The 10,451-nt window shown below is 37.2% G+C and overlaps 1 long non-coding RNA gene across 1 annotated transcript; it reads left to right on the top strand.

Moving 5' to 3' along the window:
• Positions 1 to 326: 326 nt before the first annotated feature.
• Positions 327 to 10,076, top strand: LOC125960477 (uncharacterized). The gene is made up of 4 exons (XR_007470155.1): positions 327 to 382; positions 850 to 905; positions 5,502 to 5,544; positions 9,999 to 10,076. It is a non-coding gene; the product is annotated as an uncharacterized LOC125960477 (long non-coding RNA).
• The last annotated feature ends 375 nt before the right edge of the window (positions 10,077 to 10,451 follow it).

Raw genomic sequence — 10,451 nt, 5'->3', positions numbered from 1 at the left:
GCCTCTTGTTGCGGAGCACAGGCTCCAGACGCGCAGGCTAAGTAGTTGTGGCTCACGGGCCTAGTTGCTCCGTGGCATGTGGGATCCTCCCAGACCAGGGCTCGAACCCGTGTCCCCTGCATTAGCAGGCAGATTCTCAACCACTGCGCCACCAGGGAAGCCCCCCACATGTTCCTTTTGGTACTTAGCTTGGCCTTTTAGAATTCTGACATTCTGTACATGACTCATCCACTGTATTTCACGTTAATTTATTGAGGTCAAGTATAGGGTCTTACTCATCCTGAAGTCCAGTTATCCCCTGTCACATCTAACTCTGTTCGTTTCTTCTTGTAGGACATCTGCAGGTATTTATTTGAATTTTGTTGAATTGTTCTCATCAATAGTACATTAAAAGTTATACAGAAAGTGCTTTCTTATAAGGAAAACCATCTAAATAGATTTCTAGCTCTTTACTTTTTATAGCACTATTGTAGAGATTATAGATCTCCAGGTAATATTTTTTAGATTGAGTTCTTCATATCATCTTATTTTTACATATAATGATAAATCTGAATTTTCTCTATCAAACCTCCGAGACTTCACTGGCTTGTAACTTAGCTTGTTGATTATGCGTTGTTGACTTTTCCATTTACAATGATATTTGATCCTGGTAAGGATGGGGCTGGGTGGGAAGGTACATCTTAGGGCCATAAATTGGTTTTGTAGAGAACTAACATAAAGATCTAAAGTCTCATCATATTTCTGCAGAACTCATGAATCATTTTATTATAATTCCATTCATTCAGGGAGTATAAAACCATTTTCAAATTGTTATTCCTAATGTGTTCATCTTCTCTTCCTTAGTCGTAGTGAGAAGAGAGCAGGCTGAATGGAAGAAAGTCATTATGACCACTGGGGCCACTAGGGTAGGCATCAGTCCCAGAGTTTTGTTTTCATCTCTCCGCTATTAATATTGGCTAATGTCTTGAGTGCTTACTTGGTGCAAATTACTTAGCCGACCATGGCAAATGGATTGTGTCATTTCATCCCCTGATAGTCATACAATTAATGTATGTATTATTATGATATCCCATAATGCATACATGGAACAGAGCCTCAGAAGTAGTTATTTGCTTACCAAAATATGGTAGATGTGGAATTTGGACTCAGGTCTGATAGACTCCTAAGTCACTCCTAGTGATTTTTACCACTAAATTAAAGTTGTATACCTCTGGAGAGTAGATAGTTTCTAAAATTTCCTCAGCTCTAACGTTTTATAATTAAATTTTTGTCTGATGGCAAGCTTAACAGTTAAGATGGGTAGGAAGGAATGCCAGCCTGTTGAATGGAATTTCCCTGAAATAAGCCTGTTTTATGACACCAGTTCACTCATTCATTCACTCAGCATGTATTGAATGTTTGCTCTGTGCAAAGGCATTTTAGGCATCACAGTGGAGTGAGCGCCCCTTCCATAGACTCTCCTGCAGCACTCAGAGAAGTCTTGGACTGGTTTGCCTGTTATGGAATGGGGCTTGGTGATAGAAGCCTGGTTTGTCCTCCACTGATAAAACTAAGACATACTCATATGAGTTTATAGGCATCTTGAAGCCGTGGGATAGTAACACACATGAATCTTACCATTTTTGCCTGGGATTAATGATATAAAGGCTTTGGATTTGGCTATGGAAAATGGGTGCAATTATGGGTGTGTTGGTTCTACATATATATGGACATCACGTGTCATCAGCCTGCAGCTACCTGCCATTCCTCACTACTCCTTCTTTTCACAAACCAAACAAGTACCTTCTTACCTCTCCTGTGGATAAGCTCTTGACAGTGGCACTAGGGCCTCCCTCAATAAGTACATCATTGGCTAAACCAGTGGTTTCTCAGATATGCTCATTGAACAACCCTTAAGGTGGATTGACATTCCACTGCCTAGAATAGAATATGGTGTTCTTTAGAAATCGGGGGGAAAAAATAGGCCACCAGATGTACTTTCTTTAATTTAAATTGTTTTTATATATATATATATATATATATATATATATGAACCATTGTTATATATGTGTATGTATACTTGTTCATATGTATGAATGATTTAAAATTGAGATATATATATACACACATATATATATATATATATGTATATTTAAATTTTGGCTTCTGTTAGCAAGTAGTAAATTAAATTATTAGCAGATCCATACTGCAGGGAAATAACCAATCAGATTTCATTCAATAGCTTGCTTTTTTGTAGATTTATGGTTGTGATTTTATATCTGCAGGTATGTTTGCTGAAGAAAATATTTCTACCACTTTACACAAAATTAAATTCATTTAATACCAATGCGGCATGTCTCAAATGTCTCAATACAGTTTTAATCTTTAATCGCATCAGAAGTATGGAATTAGAAACATACTCCAAAATCATTTGAAGATATAATTACTTTCATTTCCCTTATACTTTTGAGACTTTTGAAAAATAAGTATTTAGTTGTACTTATCTGTTTCTGTCTCTCTAAGGATAGCAAACACTGAAACACAATTCTTTTTAAAAGTCAATATTAAAAATATATTGTCCAAGATGATCAAAACTAAGGAAGTGGCAAAGAAATTCAAAAATTTAAACTTTCAAAGGGTGCTTTTTTTGTGAATGTGTAGTACTTGTTCTTCTGAAGGAAGTAATCTTTTTAAAAATTTAATTAACTTATTTTTTATTGAAGTATACTTGGTTTACAGCGTTGTGTTAATTACTGCTGTACAGCAAAGTGACTCTGTTATACATATGTATATACATTCTTTTTCGTATTCTTTTCCATTATGGTTTATCACAGGATATTGAATGTAGTTCCCTGTGCTATATAGTAGGACCTTGTTGTTTAGCCAATCTATATATACCAGTTTGCATCTGCTAATCCCAAACTCCCAGTTCATCCCTCTCCCACCTGCTTCCCCCTTGGCAGCCACCAGTCTATTCTCTATGTCTCTGATTCTGTTTCTGTTTCATAGATAGGTTCATTTGTGTCATATTTTAGATTCCACATATAAGTGGTATCATGGTATTTGTCTTTCTCTTTCTGACTTACTTTGCTTAGTATGATAATCTCTAGTTGCATCCATGTTGCTGCTGCAAATGGCATTATTTCATTCTTTTTTTATGGCTGAGTAGTATTTCATTGTATATAGGTACCACCTCGTCTTTATCCATTCATCTGTTGATGGACATTTAGGTTGTTTCCATGTCTTGGCTATTGTGAATATTGCTGCTGTGAAGATCAGGGTGAATGTGTCTTTTTGAATTATAGTTTGGTCTGGATATACGCCCAGGAGTGGGATTGCTGGATCATATGGTAGGTCTATTTTTAGTTTTCTGAGGAACCTCCATACTGTTTTCCACAGTGGCTGCACCAACTTACATTCCCACCAACAGTGTTGTAGGAGGGTTCCCTTTTCTCCACACCCTCTCCAGCATATGTTATTTGTAGACTTTTTAATGATGGCCATTCTGACTGGTGTGAGGTGGTACCTCATGGTAGTTTTGATCTGCATTTCTTTAATAATTGGCAGTGTTGAGCATCTTTTCATGTGCCTATTGGCCATCTGTATTTCTTCTTTGGAGAAATGTCTCTTTAAGTCTTCTGCCTATTTTTTTGATTGGGTTGTTTGCTTTTATTGTCATCAAGTTGTATGAGCTGTTTGTATATTTTGGAAATTAAGCCCTTGCTGGTCGCATCATTTGCAAATATTTTCTCCCATTCTGTAGGTTGTCTTTTCATTTTGTTTATGGTTTCTTTTGCTGTGCAAAAGCTTGTAAGTTTGATTCGGTCCCCTTTGTTTATTTTCATTTTTATTTCTATTGTCTTGAGAGACTGACCTAAGAAAACATTGGTATGATTTATGTCAGAGAATATTTTGCCTGTGTTCTCTTCTAGAAGTTTTATGGTGTCATGTCTTATGTTTAAGTCTTTAAGACATTTTGAGTTTATTTTTGTGTATGGTGAAAGGATGTGTTCTAACTTCACTGGTTTATATAAGGCTGTCCAACTTTACCAACACCACTTGCGGAAGAGCCTGTCTCTTTCCCATTATATATTCTTGCCTCCTTTGTCAAAGATTAATTGTCAAAGATTAACTGAGGTGTGTGGGTTTATTTCTGGGCTCTGTATTCTGTTCCATTGATCCATATGTCTGTTTTTGTGCCAATACCATGCTGTTTTGATTATGTGACTTTGGAGTACTGTCTGAGTCTGGGGTGGCTATGCCTCCAACGTTGTTCTTTTTCTTCAGGATTGCTTTGGCAATTCTGGGTCTTTTATGGTTCTGTATGAATTTTAGGATTATTTGTTCTAATTGCGTGAAAAATGTCATGGATAATTTGATAGGGATCGCATTAAATCTGTAGATTGCTTTGGGTAGTATGAGCATTTTAACAATATTAATTCCTCCAACCCAAGAACATGAGATGTCTTTCCATTTCTTTGAATCATCTTCACTTTCCTTTATTAATGTCTTACAGTTCTCAGCGTATAAGTCTTTTGCCTTCTTGGTGAGGTTTATTCCTAAGTATTTTATTTTTGGGGTTGTGATTTTAAAAGGCATTGTTTTTTTACATTCCCTTTCCGATATTTCATTGTTGGTATAAAGAAATGCAACCAATTTCTGTATGTTAATCTTGTATTCTGCTACCTTGCTGAATTCGTTTATCAGTTGTAGTAGTTTTCATGTAGAGTCTTTAGGGTTTTCTATATATAGTATCATATCATCTGCATCTAATGACAATTTTACCTCTTCCTGAAGGAATTAATCTTGAAGTTCTACTAAGACTTTTGGGATACCTGTTTTAATGAGCCACTACTTCCTGCCTGAGATTGCACTATGCACCAGAGATTTTAGAATTAGCATAATAAAACTAATAATGCAAACAACAGCAACAAATCTTCACAAACCTTCCTTGTAAGGAAGTAAAGTCCACTGGAAAAACAGACAAGTGAAACACACATTCAAAATGGCAGTGATTCTCAAACATTTATGTGCTGAAAAATCATGACAAGCATGATAACCAGGGCAATTACTAGACCCCTTCTCCAGCTGGTCAGGTGTAAGGTCCTGTAACACTATTTTTGGTGAATGCCTCCAGGAGAGTCTGAGACAGATGTTCTCAGTTGTCGTCAACCTTTAGTGTGCATCAGATTTGCCTGAGAATATTGTTAAAACACAGATTGCTGGGCTCCAGTGCCAGAGTTCTAACCAGTTCCCAGGTGTGGCTGATATTGCTGGCCCAGGGACCACATTTTGAGAACCACCTTTCAAAACTCTGCAGTATGCGGTTGTGTGTGTTGTGAATGAGACGGGCCCAGAGAACCAAAGGAGGGCAAAGGGACTCTGCCCTAAATTAGTCAAAGGTAACAATAGCAGCTAGAATTGATTGACCCAAGAAAAAATTACAAGAACTTTACCTGCATTTGCTCATTTAATCCTTTCAGTAAGGTACATAGGTGCTACTTAGTGTTCCTCTTTTACAGGGGTGTCCAGAGAAGGTAACTACTTTGCCCACGTCCTAAACTGGTAAGTAACAGATTAAGAATTCAGGTCTAGGAAGTCTGATTCCAGAGCCCACACCTCTACCCTTTCTGCATGTAGAGAGGAGTAAAGGGTTGTCAGTGAAGCCTTCCTGGGGGCCCTGGCCTCTGAGTGTAGATAGAAGGAGGAGTGGACATAAAGATCATTATTTGTGTGTGGTGGGGGTAGGGGAGGAAGTACGAGGGCTTCCAGAAGAGCCCGCCCTCCCCATACATCTGCTATAAGCAAGTCTGATGATCAGGAGTCCGGAACATGAGTATGGCTATGGGATACTGAGAAGGGTTCTAGAACCCTGAGGTTAGAGTTCTGGATCAGTTAGTAGGTAACAGAAAGTGAATGAGTGATTTACCTTACTTTCCACGGGTAGCAGGAAGTTTGGAGATAGTCCCTCTAGCGTTAGTCCAGCTGCTGAAGGGCATCACCAGGGGACTGGGTTGCTTCGCTCTTCCAGCTTCCACATCTCTAGCACGTCCACATAGCTTCAAAGTGACCCCAGAATCTCCAATAGTGTTCCAACAATTTGAGCAGGAAGAAAGAAAAGGAAAAAAAAAAGAAATTAAGTAAGAAAAAAAAGGCAGTGTCTAACTCAGAGAGCAAATTTTTTACCACAGATGGTCAGCAGACTTGCACTTAGATCTCATCAGCTCGGATTTTAAACTGGCCACCTTAGCCTTAAGGATAATGGGGTCTCCTAAACCAGGGCTCTGATAGTAAGGAATAAGGAGAGAGTGGTACTGATTAGCAGTGCCTGCTGTTCCAAACAAATATTACCCCCGAACTATTTTTTTATCCTATATTTTACTTTAAAGAATGGAGGGGAAACATTATGTATCTGTAAATAGCCTTTTAGAAAGGGTACAATTATATAGTTATACAACCCCCTGGAGGGCTCCTTTCTTCTAAAATCTCTTTAAAAACTGTTCAAGGTTAAGGACATTTTTATCTTAATTTAGTAACTCGCAGTCGATTATCTTGGAATGACATCCTCTCTCTGCAGATGTTCTGTCAGGCTTTAGAAAATTCTAGAAGTGGACAGAGAAGTGTTATGGTACATGTATTTGCAATATGCACGTCTTTGAAATGAAATCCATTTAGGGACCAAAAGGCATTTCATGTCTTTGCTATACATTTTCACATATTTGCCTTTCCAGAATTCCTTTGAGCAAATCTGTTAGATGTAACCCATCCGTTTCTCCCATCTGAATTCTTTATTACTAAACATTCTTCAGTATGCTCTCACTCCCCTCTGTCAAAGGCGTTTCTCTGGGTCCTCACCCTTCTCATCTCATATGTGAATGCGTATCTTAAACTGAAGCAACAGTCTGCTATGACTTCTCCATAACTTGAAGAACCCGTCTTTGTGGGAAAAAAAGTAGACTTACTAACTTAAAAGGTAAAATGCGCGCAATGTTTCTGAGAATTAAAAACTAAGATAAAAACATAAGCAATGGAAAAAACTTCCAGTGGATCCTTTTCAAAGACTTTATTTTACAGAGAAGGCAACTGAGGTTTAAAGAAAAAATGCGTTAGTTAAACACTAAATAATAAACCTTAAACCTCAGTGGAGCAACACATGGGACAGTTCATTTCTCACTCACTCAGGAGTGTAGTATGGACTTTGGTGGTCTGAAGGTCAGTTTTCTGCTCAGTTATTCAGGGACCCACCACCTTCATCAAGTGGCTCTACGTTTGTCCTAAAAAGGAAAGGAGAGAGGAAGCTGCAAGCTACAATTATCAACTCGTTCTCCTTCAGACATAAACTCTTCAGGTCACCTCTGGTCACGTTCTTTGGGATAGAACCATACCCAGATGCAAGCGGAGATGGAGAATGTTGTTCCTATCTTGGTCCTAGTGATGCCTCTACAGGCTGGAGGAGCTAATTAAAGTGTAGTCAACAGCTCGTTGTTTCTGCCACAATGAGTGATTAGCCTAAGACTGTGGATTAATTATGTGTGTGTGTCACATATACATATAATACACACAAACATATATATGTGTGTGTATATATACATTTTTTAGCATGAGTTGACACATGGGGCTTCTGCCGTACCAAAAGAGTACAAACTGCCTCTTGTTGCTTTTTCTTAATTGAAGTTGACTACTACTATCTATTTCCCTTCATTTTGCTATCTCCCCCTCGCCTTTCAGTATTATATGAAAATTCTGAAAGAAAGAATTTCAAAGTTTCCAGTGCTTTTAAAGGTAATAGAATACTCAGACCTTAACAATTTTCCTGTGTGAAGCTTTTTCAGACTAAAATAGTTAACTTATGAAAAGTAAATTTAGATTGATACAAAAGAGAAAATAAGCTGATTTTTTTTTTTTTTTTACACAAATACCCTGAGCCAGGGTGGAAAATAAATGGAAAAGTGGAGGAATTTAGATCCTTTTGTTGTAAATTTAAATATTTTTAATTGTAAAAATAATACAGGCTCATTGCAGAAACTCCAAAATTGAAAGGATTTAAAGAAAAAAGGAAAAATAACTCAAAATCCCATTTCTGATAAATCATCTCTGTAACATTTTTGAGGGTATCTTTGGAAACTTTTTTGTGATGGGGTGCATATAAATACAATGCAAGTATAAAATACCTTTAATTATTATATCAAACTAGAAAACAGTTCTATAACATTTTTATTTAGTAATATAAGTATGATTACTCATCACCTAATAAAAATCTGCAGCATCATTTTTAATGGTTGAACAGCATTCTATTATTTATTTAACCAGTCCCTACTGTTCAACATTTAGATTATTCCTGTTTTGCTTTGCTAAACAATGAGACAAGCATCCTTGTTCATATGTCTTTGAGCATTTGTTTATTTCCTTAGAATGGACTTCTAGAACTTGAATGGCTGGTTGTCAGTTCTGGTACATACTGACATATTGTCTTCCAGAAAGGTTACCATGCTTTTTATTTCTACCAAGAATTTAACATCCAGTGTGGTTTCTTACACACACTCATCAGTACCAGTATTATCAATATCAATACCAGTATTATCAAGTTTTTTAAAACTTTGTCATTCTAGTCAGTAAAATATGGCACCTGAATTATTTTATTTGTATTTCTTTGATTAATAATAGCAAGGTTGAACATATTTTCATATCTTTATTGGCTGTTAATACTTTTCAGTTTGTGACTTTATGACATCCATTTTTCATCGATGTATAACAACCTTTTATATATCAATGTGTTTATTTTGTTTGTTGTAAATGCAATTTTTTTCTCTTCATTTATTAATTTTTATTTTGTGTGTGTTGAACTTCTTTAATACTGTCAAGTCTATTCAAAAACCCTTTAATGAACACAACAAATGTGGAAAATCAGTCATTCTCCTGCATTTTGTAATCAATTTATTTCCTTTTGGGCAGTACAGAAATGTAAGTTCTTATTTCATCTTATGGTTGGAAAGAATCTATTCCCTCGGAAAGGGATTATAGTCTCCATGATGCAGTAATGGGAGATTTTATAGGGTAGGCAGGGTCTACAGAAGAAAAAACCCTAAATCACACTCCATTGGTGGTTGCCTTATTTATAAAAATGGCATTTGAGGTTGTGTGACTGCCATCAGGTAAGCAAAATTAATTTTTAGCATGAAGTACTCCTATCAGCAAGAACAGCCTAGGATAGGCTAGCAGTAAGAAGTGAGGGGTTATGGGATTGGGGCATAGCCTCTGTTTCCTCCAATGCAGCTGGAAATTTAAACTCTGGGGCTCCTGCTTGATCCAATCAGCCCAGGTAGTATGTGTTGCCAGGTAGGGTGAATAGACTCAGAAGTACAAGAGCTCATCCTTGGTCCCCTCTGGAAATGAGCAGAGAATACTGTGTCAAGCAGAGGTGATCAGTCCATGGTCTGGAGACTTGGATCTCCTCACATAGTCCTTAAAGTCAGGGTGAGACAAAATGCCAATACAAATTATATTGATGACAGTATCAATGAGGTGACATTGAGTCCTTTGACCCAACGTGTGTCTGCAGTGTGCCATCCATTAGTAAATGGGCAAAGCCATTTGACAGATCTATCTGATACAATGAATGAATCTGACACTCATATTTTGAAAAACTGAAACTGTATCCATTTGTCAAGAACAGTGGCTACTTGTTCTGCTTTATTCCCCCTGGTAGAACTAGGTAACATTGCAGGCAGTAAGACGTTCCGGCATTTCACCCTGGAGTAGCCCCAAAACTGAAGAAGCTGTCTTATCGGTAGTTAGCTCCTTGTCACCAAGAATGTTAAAGTAGATTTGTATGATTAGCAAATTAAAGAGACTGCAGTGCCTACCACTACTGTATTCACTAAGGCACCCAAGTTATTCTAAAGAAATCCTAATAATACATTAGGACCGTTTTGAATATTTTTATTTGATTAGCCGTAATCTTCTAGTTATAACATCCATCACCATTTTGACCACTGAAACTTGGCCTTCTTTTCTTACAGCCTAGCCCTGTGGTCTTGGGCTAATCACTAACCTGCTTAGATACAATTTTCTTCTCTATGAAATAGAAACAATATTATGTACTTTGAAGGACTGCAGGAAGATGAGCTGTAATGTTTATCAAGTGCCTAGTAAGTAGCCTGGCCCATAATAAATACTTGGCTAATTGTAGATGTTAGTTTCATTTTTAGTTTTATTTCCAAACATTGCTCTTTACTTTTGGAACTCTAAAATTTGTTTTGAGAGTGGAGGACTTGTTGTTTGGATTCCTCCAACACTCTCTGTATATTCTGTACTTCTATCCCTACATCATTTATATTAATGGAATAAATGATCTTTGGTCTGGTGATTCCAAGGTGACGAGGAGCTAAGTGGAGGTTCAGTATACACCTGGAAGTATGGATTTTCATGCCCAGTGCAAATGTGGGAAAGGCATTATTCCCACATTATAAAGG

Source organism: Orcinus orca, chromosome 11 (assembly GCF_937001465.1).
Source record: "Orcinus orca chromosome 11, mOrcOrc1.1, whole genome shotgun sequence".
Lineage (NCBI taxonomy): Eukaryota > Metazoa > Chordata > Mammalia > Artiodactyla > Delphinidae > Orcinus > Orcinus orca.
This window is presented reverse-complemented; position numbering and strand designations above follow the sequence as displayed.